The following is a 13,384-nucleotide window of genomic DNA, read 5'->3' on the forward strand; positions in this document are numbered from 1 at the left end:
AGAACCATAAGCAGGTTCTATTCTTTTCTGTGACCCAAGGACAGCACCTTCTTTCACTCCTTTCTAATAGCCCCTCCCCACCCTTCCTGGGCACTTCAGCTAGCATTCTGCATCCAGGGGATACTGAGTGCACAAAGACGAGGGACTGAAAAGGGGCTTCTTGGCAGGGCCTGGCAGTGAAGGTGCTCCTAGTCACCCTGGACCCCTGGGACTGATTCAGAGTTACTCTCTGTCTATAGCTGAGTATGACTTGATCAGGCTCATGGCTGATTGCCGTTTACGGAGCCTAAAATTGCAGGACCTGACACTGCATGTGATCAGGCAGAAGCCGGCTGTCTGAGCCCTGGGACTGGCTCTTTGAGTTGTGCCTGGAGAGCATGTGAGATGCAGCAGCTCTGCACTTCTGGGCCACTTGGCTCCCAAAGCAGATGTGGGTTGATGAGTTTGCTGAGCTGCAGGGAGTTGTTCTGGACTTTCTTAAGAGCTCTGAAGGACACAGAGTCACACTTCTCCAGAGGGTGCCTGGGCATCAGCCCAATATTTTGACGGTGACTTGTCAACTTTGTGACCCTTCTAGGATCTGCCCTGTGGAGATGCCCATTCCTATCATCTCCAGGTGGGAAATCAGAAAAATGCCAAGAGAGATGCCCTCCTTCCAAAAATAGAGTCACAGATTAGCCCATTCTTGTGAGCATGGTAACAGCAGTTGCTGGTGATATTAGTCATATGAGCAAATACTTAAACGGGGCTTGCTGTGTGCCAACTACCATTCTAGGCTTTGCACACACCAAGTTATTAAATACTCAAAATCCAGTACTGTTGTTGTCTCCACTTTATAGATACAGAAACCAAGGCAGAGAGGATACATAATTTAGCTAAGATCACACATTTGATAAGTAGAAAACTCTGAATTCAACATGAGTCTCAGCTCTTAATCACATCCACTAGATTGCCTTTTGCTATGTATTTACTCAATGAAACATTTTTTGTTTGTTCACTCATATTCCAGTGGGTGCGATATGTAGCAGTCAGTACTTAGTCGCAAACAAACATATCACAGAGACCCGAAACAGATTCAGCCCTAGGCACTGGTCTCTATATCTCTGCACAGAATCGAGGAATTCTTAGTAACTTAGTGACTTAGGAATGTTCCTTAGACGGAAAGGCTGATACATGTGAGATGCACACGCTCGTCTTGGCTATGTGCATGTGGCCGTAAATGGAATGGACTTCATTTGTGTAGTCAGGTCTCTCTGACCCTGGGTGTGTGGTTGTGGGTCCTGACATAGGGTCTATGTAATTTCATCTTAATGCAAATTCTATGGTTTGGATTTTGAGAAAAGGAAAAAGGACTTAAAACATACCTCAAAATCCCACCATCAGCCTGTGCAGACTTCTAGGGTTTGATAAGACAGAACAGGAGAAGGAAAGAAGCAATGATGCCTCAAAGGGTCACCAAACCAAGAAGCAGTGATTTCTTATCAGGGGACCTAAATCTCCTTTCCAAAAGATAAAAATAAATTCAGGGAATTATTACTTCTTGGGTAGAAAGATTAAGAAAGTTTGCTCCCCCCCCCAAAAAGAAAGAAAGTTTTGCCTAATGCAACCATGTCACTGAAATAGTGTAGTTTATTGTTTGTGAGAGTGTGCAATACAGACCTAATTTATTTAGATTTAGCATGAAGATATGGAGGGTATGTAACTTAAAACAGTGTTAGTAATGGTGGGAATTAGGCCAAAGAGATGGATTGTGCAGACTCATATTCTCTCCCCTGCCACCCATCTCAAGTCCTTAGAATGAACAGATATAACGTTTAAATGTGTTTAAAAAGGGTAGTATTGGTCAGGAATTATGAGGAATCTCTGAAAGTTAGAATTTAGGTGAGATCAGATTGAAAAAGGAATCCACAGCCCCAAACTGTCCAGCTCTTTGCAACCCCATGAACTGTAGCCCTCCAGGCTCCTCTCTGTCCATGGAACTCTCCAGGCAAGAATACTGGAGTGTGTTGCCATTACCTTCTCCAGGAGATCTTCCCAACCCAGGTCTCCCAAATTACAAGCAGATTTTTTACTGTCTGAGCCACCAGGGACACTCCTTATAATTGGTGCAGGGGAAGGTGTGGAAGGACTTGACGGGCCCTGAGGGAGCTGGAGCTAGAGATGGTGGGTGGGGAGAGAAGAGGGGTGTGAACGAATCTTTGAGGTGAGAGGCCTCCTTCCCTCTTCTACATAATAGCTGCTCCTCTGGGAGGTGGGGTGATGCCCAGGGTGGTTGATGACACCACAAAGGACGATGGCCCCTGTGCCAGGACTCTAGGGTGATGATGGCTTGGAGAGAGGCTGTGATTATAGACAGGCTAATGGGAAACAGGTAATAAGATGATGACCTCACAATCCCAAATCATGACACATGAAAGGAGGACCATCATGAAAAACAGGCATCTCATTTAGAAATAAGGAATATCTCAAGGGATGTAATTATATGTATAATTAGTATTTTCAGAGATCTGGGTGAATATACTATTCTGCACCCTATCGGCCTGTCATTCAAATATGAAGGTAAAATAGGACATTTTAAACAACAAAACACTTCAAAATATGCTACTTGTGAATCCTATTGTGAAATAATAAAGAATATACTTGAGCATTGTTAAAAATAAACTCAAGAAAAATATGGAAGCAGTACTGAGTAAAAAAAGCATAACTTATAATTGAATCTTAATTATTTAAAGTGTGATAAAATTTGGAACTAAAATCTTATATAATTTCAATATGTGGATGCTCAGGGGAAAAGGGAGAAGATAGGAGGTTGTAAGTGTGGATTAGAAGTAGGCTTCAATAGGTAAATGTAAGTTTTACATAAATTTTGAATATACATGGTAGAAATTTGAGTGAAACTACTCAAATAGAAGAGATAGGAAATATCACTTCTAAACAATTAAAGGAAGAACATGGAATAAACATGATGTGTAAAACAAATATAAACAACTTAATGAATCTATCAAATAGTAAAATAAGAAGAACTAATGGACAATAAATATAATACACACAAAAATAATGATTGGAACAAATTCAAAGTATGAGAAATAAATGTAAATAGTTTAAGTAACTCTGTGAAAAACAAAACTACAGGTGAGAAAAATGAATATCCAGCTATGTTCCTTATGAGACACATGAAGTGACCTTAGTTGGTTAAAATATATGGATAAGTAAAGATATTCTAAGCAAATACTAATAAAAACCAATAATGATAACAAAACCTACTGTAATATATTAATATTAGACAAAGTAGAATTCAAGGTCAAGATTAATTAAAGAGAAAAGTAATGTACATAATGTTGAAAAAGGTTCAAACCAACAACAAGTATCCTTTATGAACACCAAAGTCAAATTACCTAAGTCAGAAATCACTGCAAGTAGGAGTGAAATATACGTTGTTTAGAAGCTGATAGACCAAGTAAGCAAAGTTTAAAATAAAACTATAGTGAATTTGAATAATAATGATCAAGCTTGATGTCCTTCGACTATTAGGATCATGAGTTGGTTACTTGGGGCTACACAATTCAGAATATAAGACATATTATTTGTCTCACAATTTATACCATCACAGAGGCCCTGCACCCATCACTCCATTCCTCCATTCTTTGATTTCTCTCTCTCTTCCTTCTGTCTTCTTACCTATTTTACTTTATTTGTCCTAAATGATTCAAATAGTACAAAAGAGAGAAAGGATTGAGAGAAAGGATTGAGAGAAAGGATCATTCTCTGTCCTCATCTATCCTTCAGTTTCCCAGTTCTCCACCCCAGACTCAACTGCCATTTTCAGTTTATGTACCGTTCAGGATAATCTATGCAAATACAAGTTTAAGCCAGTATGTATATATCTATGTATTTAAGTACATATTTCTGCTTTTTTAAGATGCATGCATGAGACACATGCATTTCCCCATGTTAACAGTTTTCTATAGCATCATTTTTTTTCACATTTAGTATAATTAGACTTGTTTCTTAATCCTTTACTTTTTTTTTTTTTTTAATAAAAGTGTAGTTAGAACTGGACATGGAACAACAGACTGGTTCCAAATCGGGTAAGGAGTATGTCAAGGCTGTGTATTGTCACCTTGCCTATTTAACTTATATGCAAAGTACATCATGCAAAATGCCAGGCTGGATCAAGCACAAGCTGGAATCAAAATTGCCGGGAGAAATATCAGTAACCTCAGATACGCAGATGACACCACCCTTATGGCAGAAAGTGAAGAACTAAAGAGCCCCTTAATGAAAGTGAGAGAGGAGAGTGAAAAAGCTGGCTTAAAACTCAACATTCAGAAAACTAAGATCATGGCATCTGGTCCCATCACTTCATGACAAATAGATGGGGAAACAATGGAAAAAGTGGCTGACTTTATTTTTGGGGGCTCCAAAATCACTCCAGATGGTGATTGCAGCCATGAAATTAAAAGATGCTTACTCCTTGGAAGAAAAGCTATGACCAATCTAGATAGCATGTTAAAAAGTAGAGACATTACTTTGCCAACAAAGGTCTGACCAGTCAAAGCTATGATTTTTCTAGTAGTCATATATGGATGTGAGAGTTGGAGGAGGGAGGAGGGTTCAGGATGGGGAACACATGTATACCTGTGGCGGATTCATTTTGATGTTTGGCAAAACTAATACAATTATGTAAAGTTTAAAAATAAAATAAAAAAAAAAAAAGAAAGCTGAGCATCAAAGAATTGATACTTTTGAACTGTGGTGTTGGAGAAGACTCTTGAGAGTCCCTTGGACTGCAAGGAGATCCAACCAGTCCATCCTAAAGGAAACTAGTTCTGAATATTCATTGGAAGGACTGATGTTGAAGCTGAAACTCCAATACTTTGGCCACTTGATGCTAAAACTGACTCATTTGAAAAGACCCTGATGCTGGGAAAGATTGAAGGTGGGAGGAGAAGGGGATGACAGAGGATGAGATGGTTGGATGGCATCTCCCACTCTATGGACATGAGTTTGAGTAGGCTCCGGGAGTTGGTGATGGACAGGGAAGCCTGGTGTGCTGCAGTCCATGGGGTCACAGAGTCGGACATGACTGAATGACTTAACTGAGTTGATTTGTAATGTTTCAGGTGTATAGCAAAATGATTTGATTATATACACACAAACACACACACACATATATATGTATATATATTCTTTTTAAGATTCTTTTCCATTATAGATTATTACAAGATATTGAATATAGTTCCCTGTGCTATACAGCAGGTCCTTGTTGTTTATCTATTTTATATGGAGTAGTGTGTAGCTGTTAATCCCCAAATCCTAATTTATCCCTCTCCTGCTCCTTTTCCCTTTGGTAACCATAAGTTGTTTTCTATTAATATGTGTGTGAGTATATTTCTGTTTTGTAAGTAAGTTCATTTATATCTTTTTTTTTAAGATTTCACTTGTAAGTGATATCATATGATATTTGTCTTTTCCTGTCTGACTTCACTTAGTGTGATAATCTCCAGATCCATCCATATTGCTGCAAATGGCATTATTTCATTTATTTTCATGGCTGAGTAAGATTCCACTGTATATATGTACCACATCTTTATCCATTCATCTGTCAATGGACATTTATGCTTTTTTTTATGTACAGAGGTATCATTTTAAAGTTCTAAATATGGTTCCCTTGCATGAGTGTATCATTTTTTGTGACCATTATGAATAATGTGTCTATGCTGCTACTGCTGCTGCTAAGTTGCTTCAGTCGTGTCCGACTCTGTGCTACCCCATAGACGGCAGCCCACCAGGCTCCCCCGTCCCTGGGATTCTCCAGGCAAGAACATTGGAGTGGGTTGCCATTTCCTTCTCCAATGCATGAAAGTGAAAAGGGAAAGTGAAGTCGCTCAGTCGTGTCCGACTCTTCACGACCCCATGGATTGCAGCCTACCAGGCTCTTCTATCCATGGGATTTTCCAGGCAAGCATACTGGAGTGGGGTGCCATTGCCTTCTCCAAATGTGTCTATGACCATCCTTATATTTATATTGGTGACCGGTTTTCTAAAAGTAGAATCAAACGTAAATGAATGGAAAGAAACATTTTTAAGACTTTTGAGTAGGTGTTGCCAAATTGTTTTCTACAGTGTTTTCTTGTTTTTTATTGTGAATTCAACATCCATTACCCAGATACTAGTGTAAGTTTATATTTTAACAAGTGAATAAAATTTTAGCTAAGAAATCTACTAGTGATGAATTAATGGTTAAGGAATACTAATCCTCTTTGAAACTGAAGACCCAGGCCTGTTTTTTTGTATCTTCAGGTTATTAACGGTATTTGCTGTAGCCAAGATCAAGCTTCATGCATGTGCATTTTTTATTGTAATTTCAGTTCAGTTGCTCCATCGTGTCCGACTCTTTGCGACCCCATGACCGCAGCACGACAGGCCTCCCTGTCCATCACCAACTCCCGGAGTCCACCCAAACCCATGTCCATTGAGTCGGTGATGCCATCCAACCATCTCATCCTCTGTTGTCCCCTTCTCCTCCTGCCCGCAATCTTTCCCAGCATCAGGGTCTTTTCAAATGAGTCAGTGTTTTGCATCAAGTGGCCAAAGTATTGCAGTTTTAGCTTCAACATCAGTCCTTCCAATGAACACCCAGGACTGATCTCCTTTAGGATGAACTGGTTGGATCTCCTTGCAGTCAAAGGGATTCTCAAGAGTCTACTCCAACAGTGCTCAGCTTTCTTTATAGTCCAACTCTCACATCCATACATGACCACTGGAAAACCCATAGCCTTGACTAGACGGACCTTGGTTGGCAAAGTAATGTCTTTGGTTTTTAATATGCTGTCTAGGTTGGTCATAAAACTTCAGGATAAAAAATGGGAGGGAGATCAAAAGAATTCAGTATCCCTTGGCTTTCTCTGAAGTTTAAACTTAAATATATTCTGTATCTTTATAATAGATTGAAGAAAGAAAAATGTTCTTTAGAGGAAATGACAACATGGCAAAGTTTCATTTTAATGGGTTATACAACCTTTTTAAATGAGTAAAGCCTGAAGGCAACCAAACTTGTTACACGGCATAAAGCACCAAATATAGGTGTGATCATGGGGCTATGTCCATGGTTCCAAAAGAATAATTGTCTCTTAATATGCTCCTAATATAGTACCAATGGAAGGATTTTCTAGAAAATTAATTTGGAATTGGACATTACTACTTGTTATATCAATATCTTAAAGGTTCATAATTCACATTACTGTATTAATGGCTCTGAGAAACCCAGTTTAAAATCTCCTTAACTTCATATTACTCAGCATTTTTGAAGTTTATTTAATCAATAACTCACCCCCACCTGTTTTAAAAACATGTGATACCTATTAAATAGCCTCAGAATCAGTGTTCTGGAGCGCATAATGACCTATAATGTGGTGGATTCATTGAAATGATACCAAAGTGTTTTGTTGGTACAATTTCTGAGTAATACCTTCAAACTGTTAAATGGCAAGGCTGGTATTTTGGGACCCATCATTCAGCTAAGTCATAGGAATGAATCATGCTGAATTAGATGGCTTTAACTTTTCTTGTCTCTGTTGATTCCATCTTGATACTAAGATATAATTAGCTATTCCCCCTAATTACAACAGAGGCTAAGAAGTTCCAAGATTTTCTTCAGACACCTGTGAACAGGTAAAGGATACACAACTCAGGAATACTGTTTTGTAGACTTGCCATTTCTTATATTCAGTCTGATCAGAGTCTATTAATATCCATTTACCCTCAAAACAAACAAACAAACAAACATGTTGAAGCTGGCAGAGGATTACCAAAAGAAGGGAGAGGCAGCCGTTGTAGGACACAGCCCCTACCCCCAGCTCATCCAGCAGTTGGACAGCGTTACATTACGCGATCAATAATGACTGCGGTCCCTTAATTCTGCCTACCAGTAACTAACAGGAAATACCCTAATTACATGCCACAATTTGAAAACTTATAAATAGCTTTGATTAATCTTTTCACTTCACTACCTATGTCTCACTTTAGTTCTATATTATGCTATATATTACTTCTGTTCAAAAGATATAAAATGAAGCTTTATTTTATAATTTTTATGTCTTTATCACTTTCTTTTGAATGAAAATGGACAGATATTCATTATAAAGAATTCAAACAATCAGAAACATCTAAAGTAAAAAATAAATGCTCACTGTTCCCCTAACCCTAAGGAGTAAGTGATGTTAATAGTTTGCTATGTATACTTTTATATTGGGATAAATAGATGTTTATATTTTTATACATTTATCCACATATAATTTTTATTTCACAAAAATCTTATTGCTAATTTTATGTTCCTAGAGCTTATTTCCCCCCCTTGATATTTTTAACACTATTCCAGTTTGGTCTATACACATCTACATTATTCATTTTATAGCTGCTTAGTAGTTACAGTTTTACCAATCTCCCAAATATGGATAATTATAGATATATTTTTTTTTTTACAAACAATGCACAGTGAGTATCATTTAACAGTGTAGTTGCATCTCTTAATTCTGAAGTCAACGGGTAGAGTGTTGGTCCCTAGAAGTGAAATGAACATAAATTCATTAAGTAATAGTAGTTGGTTTACCACATGTTGCACATGTGATTTATAATAAATATTTAGTCTTCCTCCCTGTTTCTGGCACAGAGCTCCTAAAACCCTGGGAATTTCCTACCTGAGGAGACCCTTAAAGAGGTTTTTTGCTATGTTAATGAGTTGACTTTCCAGAAAGTACTTAGGAATGGGGGCTGGTTGCCCAGAGAACCAGTCCTGTGATTAGAGAGTTAGAACTTAAAGTACCCAATGCAGACCTCTGGAGGGGGAAGAGGGGCTGGAGGTTGAGATGGGTCGCCAATAGGTACAGTTGATGAAAGCGCTGACTGTGTAGTGAAACCTTCATTAAAAACCCACAAAGGGGAGAGTTCAGAGACTTTCTGGGTTGGTGAACATGTGGAGGTTTGGGGAGAGTAGCATACCTGGATGGAAAGCATGGATGGGCGTCTCCCCATGCATTATCCCCTGCATCTCTTACTTCAGGCTGTTCCTGAATTATATCCTTCTATAAGAAACAGGTAAGCTAGTAAGTGACATATTTCTTTGAATTCTGTGAGCTGCTCTGCAAAATTAATTGAACCCAAGAAAAGTGTATTGGGAACTCATCTATAGCTGGTCACCCAGAAGGACAGGAGATAAACCGGAGGTTTGACCAGTGTCTGAAGTGGTGGAGATGGGTGCGGTCTTGTAGGTGTGAACTCTTCACTTGTGGAATCTGATGCTATCTTTGGGTAAATAGTTAGATTCTCTGACACATGCTGGTTTCCAAGAATTTCCTGTTTGAGGTGTGGGGAAAATGTTCCCACAGTGGATTTGGTCCAGAACAGCTTCTACCATGTGCAGTACAAACCTGCCCTGTCATCAGATCAGGTCAGATCAGTCGCTCAGTCGTGTCCGACTCTTTGTGACCCCATGAATCGCAGCACGCCAGGCCTCCCTGTCCATCACCAACTCCCAGAGTTCACTGAGACTCACGTCCATCGAGTCAGTGATGCCATCCAGCCATCTCACCCTCTGTCATCCCCTTCTCCTCTTGCCCCCAATCCCTCCCAGCATCAGAGTCTTTTCCAATGAGTCAACTCTTCGCATGAGGTGGCCAAAGTACTGGAGTTTGAGCTTTAGCATCATTCCTTCCAAAGAAATCCCAGGGCTGATCTCCTTAGAATGGACTGGTTGGATCTCCTTGCAGTCCAAGGGACGCTCAAGATTCTTCTCCAACACCACAGTTCAAAAGCATCAATTTTTCGGCGCTCAGCTTTCTTCACAGTCCAACTCTCACATCCATACATGACCACAGGAAAAACCATAGCCTTGACTAGACGGACCTTTGTTGGCAAAGTAATGTCTCTGCTTTTGAATATGCTATCTAGGTTGGTCATAACTTTCCTTCCAAGGAATAAGCGTCTTTAAATTCATGGCTGCAGTCACCATCTGCAGTGATTTTGGAGCCCAGAAAAATAAAGTCTGACACTGTTTCCACTGTTTCCCCATCTATTTCCCATGAAGTGCCCTGTCATACATTTGTACAAATGTATAATATATACAAGCATGTATAGTATGACATACATTCATATGTGATATGCAATTCATAGTGTTCTAATATATAAAAAAGAGAATGTGTGGTTGAATTACTCCAAGTATAGAAATTTTCTTGTACATATGTTTTTGGGCACATGTGCAAGAACTCAACATAATTTTCCAGCCAAGAGTATTTTTATTAAGATGTAAATTTGATCATGTCATTTCCCTGCCGAAAATTCTTCATTGACTTTCATGTGAATTTAGACAATGTCCCAAATCTCTGACGTGGTTCATGTGGCTCTATGTTCGACTCTGCCAACCTCTCCAGCTTCATCTGACACTCTTTCCATCACTCACTGGTCTTGGGCCATCCTGGTCTTTTCTATTTATTGGATGTGCCTTTCCATATCTGAGTCATTTATACCTGGAAGATTTTTCTTTCCACCAGTCCTTGGGTAATCCTTCATGACTGCCAGTCTGTAATGTACAACTGGGACCTCCTTTGTTAATTCTCATGTCAGCCACAGTTTTACTATTAGGATAGTTGTGATTTTAAGAATATATGTATTTGTTCATTTACTCAACAACCTATATAATTTCATCCATTAGGAAAAAGCTTCATGAGTTTTTTACCACTGCATTCTCAGCCCCAAGCATCTAATGGGAGTTCAGTAAGTAGTGATAATAATAATAAAATGAACCCTTGCAGAACACTTCACAGCACTACTCCAAGTGGTATATTTATGAATACATTTAATCCTCACCACAGTCCTCAGTTGTTACTACTATTTCCTCCACTTTACAGATAAGAAAATTGAAGCATAGAATGGTTACGTCACCTGTCCGAGGTCATATAGCTGGTAAGTGACACAGCTGCCACTTGAACTTAAGTAGTCTGGTTCCAGCATCTGTACTCTTAATCTGCTGTAGTGTCTCAATATTTTCAATATGAGAGCTCTAATGCAGGCCAATGAAAGAAAACCCTTTGGAGCTCCCCTGGCAATCCAGTGCTTGGGGCTCCGTGTTTCCACTGCAGGGAGCTGGGAGGGCGGGGTGTGGTGGCAGAGGTCTGATCACTGGTCAGGGAACTAAGATTCCACTTGCCTTGCTGTGTGGCCAAAAAAAAAAAAAAGAAAGAAAACCCATGTACAAAAGTTCAGCAGCAACTCTGTCCCATATTTATTTTGTCTAAAGCCTCACTTATTAGTGTAAGACCTATTTGTACTATTGGGGTTTATTTTTGAGACATTTTATCTCTGATCGTTAGATTCATCATGTTTAATAAATGCAAAAAACAATATAAATGTTAGAAAGTAATATAGGTATTTATTATGGAAACAGTTTGAGTTAAAAAATTAAAAGATCTAAGGAAAAGATGACTGTTTGTAGATTCACTTTGGACTGCCAAATTTCCCTCTAAAAGGTTACATTGTGTTTTTTTTTTTTTAATTCTTCATAGTTTATGAAAGTGCCGTCTCCCCACTCTCTCCCTAACACTATGATTCATCTTTTACATTTTTGTCACTTGGCTGTGTTTCAAACTAAGATGTCTTTAGTTAACTGAAAATTGAGCATGTGTGGGCACTCGGTAAGTGCTTTTTTGCTAAGAGGTTGCTATTTAACAAACTTTGCATAAGTCATTTTCTTTAGGCTTCATAACTCTGTGTGTGTGTATGTGTGTCTGTGTGTGTGTGTGTAATGGCGCCTTGAACAATTCGAGGGTTCTATTCCCCCAGTATTTACTGCGTTTTTAGTTGTGTGTTAGTAGATCATAAAGATGGTTTGTACCCAAGGAACTAGTAATTTAGTTAAATATTCCAGACCAACAGTTATGACTTAGAGATGAACAGTATAAAACAACAAATGATTCAGTGCTGGACTGTGTACGACAGACCACTAACAACACATTATCAACAGTGTTTTCAGAGCCATTGTACCCAGAACGCCAACAGAGGCCTTGAGAGGGAGCCAGGAGGGGAAAGGTGAGGTGTTTGTAATCCAGAAAGCAGTCAAGAGAAGGCTGCCCTGAGGCAAAACCTGAGTAGACCTTGGACCATGATTAGAATTTAAGTCGATTGGGGTGTGGCTTCCCTGGTGACTTCCAAAGCCCTGGTGCCTCAGATGGTAAAGACTCTGCCTACAATGCAGGAGACCTGGGTTTGATCCCTGGGTCAGGAAGATCCCCTGGAAAAGAGAATAGCTACCCACTCCAGCAAAAACAAGACCGGGAGCTGACTCTGGCTCAGATCATGAACTCCTTATTGCCAAATTCAGACCTAAATTGAAGAAAGTGGGGAAAACCACTAGACCATTCAGGTATGATAAATCAAATTCCTTATGACTATACAGTGGAAGTGAGAAATAGATTTAAGGGACTAGATCTGATAGACAGACTGCCTGATGAGACTGCCTGATGAACTGTGGACGGAGGTTCGAGACATTGTACAGGAGATAGAGATCAAGAACATCCCCAAGAAAAAGAAATGCAAAAAAGCAAATGGCTCCCTGAGGAGGCCTTACAAATAGCCGTGAAAAGAAGAGAGGCAAAAAGCGAAGGAGAAAAGGAAAGATATTCCCATTTGAATGCAGAGTTCCAAAGAATAGCAAGGAGAGATAAGAAAGCCTTCCTCAGCGATCAATGCAAAGAAATAGAGGAAAACAATAGAATAGGAAAAACTAGAGATCTCTTCAAGAAAATCAGAGATACCAAGGGAACATTTAATGCAAAGATGGGCTCAGTAAAGGACAGAAATTGTAGGGAGCTAACAGAAGCAGAAGATATTAAGAAGAGGTGGCAAGAATACACAGAACTGTACAAAAAAGATCTTCACAACCCAGATAATCATGATGGTGTGATCACTCACCGAGAGCCAGACATCCTGGAATGTGAAGTCAAGTGGGCCTTAGAAAGCATCACTATGAACAAAGCTAGTGGAGGTGATGGAATTCCAGCGGAGCTATTTCAAATCCTGAAAGATGATGCTGTGAAAGTGCTGCACTCAATATGCCAGCAAATTTGGAAAACTCAGCAGTGGCCACAGGACTGGAAAAGGTCAATTTTCATTCCAATCCCAAAGAAAGGCAATGCCAAAGAATGCTCAAACTACCGCACAATTGCACGCATCTCACATGCTAGTAAAGTAATGCTCAAAATTCTCCAAGCCAGGCTTCAGCAATACGTGAACTGTGAGCTTCCAGATGTTTAAGCTGGTTTTAGAAAAGGCAGAGGAAGCAGAGATCAAATTGCCAACATCCAATGTATCATCAAAAAAGCAAGAGAGTTTC

The 13,384-nt window shown here is 39.4% G+C and overlaps 1 long non-coding RNA gene across 13 annotated transcripts in view; it reads left to right on the forward strand.

Annotated features, from left to right (window-relative positions):
• The window catches only part of LOC112586931, a 175,405-nt gene that overhangs the window by 80,986 nt on the left and 81,035 nt on the right, over nucleotides 1-13,384 (forward strand). For 2 of the 13 annotated variants that reach the window (XR_006553425.2, XR_006553427.2), the window contains exon 11: nucleotides 10,905-10,959. The exons of the other annotated variants lie outside the window; for them this stretch is intronic. This is a non-coding gene — a long non-coding RNA (uncharacterized LOC112586931). The remainder of the gene's footprint in view (nucleotides 1-10,904; nucleotides 10,960-13,384) is intronic. 13 annotated transcript variants of the gene reach the window in all.

The sequence above is a fragment of the Bubalus bubalis genome, chromosome 9, assembly GCF_019923935.1.
Source record: "Bubalus bubalis isolate 160015118507 breed Murrah chromosome 9, NDDB_SH_1, whole genome shotgun sequence".
NCBI classification, from domain to species: domain Eukaryota; kingdom Metazoa; phylum Chordata; class Mammalia; order Artiodactyla; family Bovidae; genus Bubalus; species Bubalus bubalis.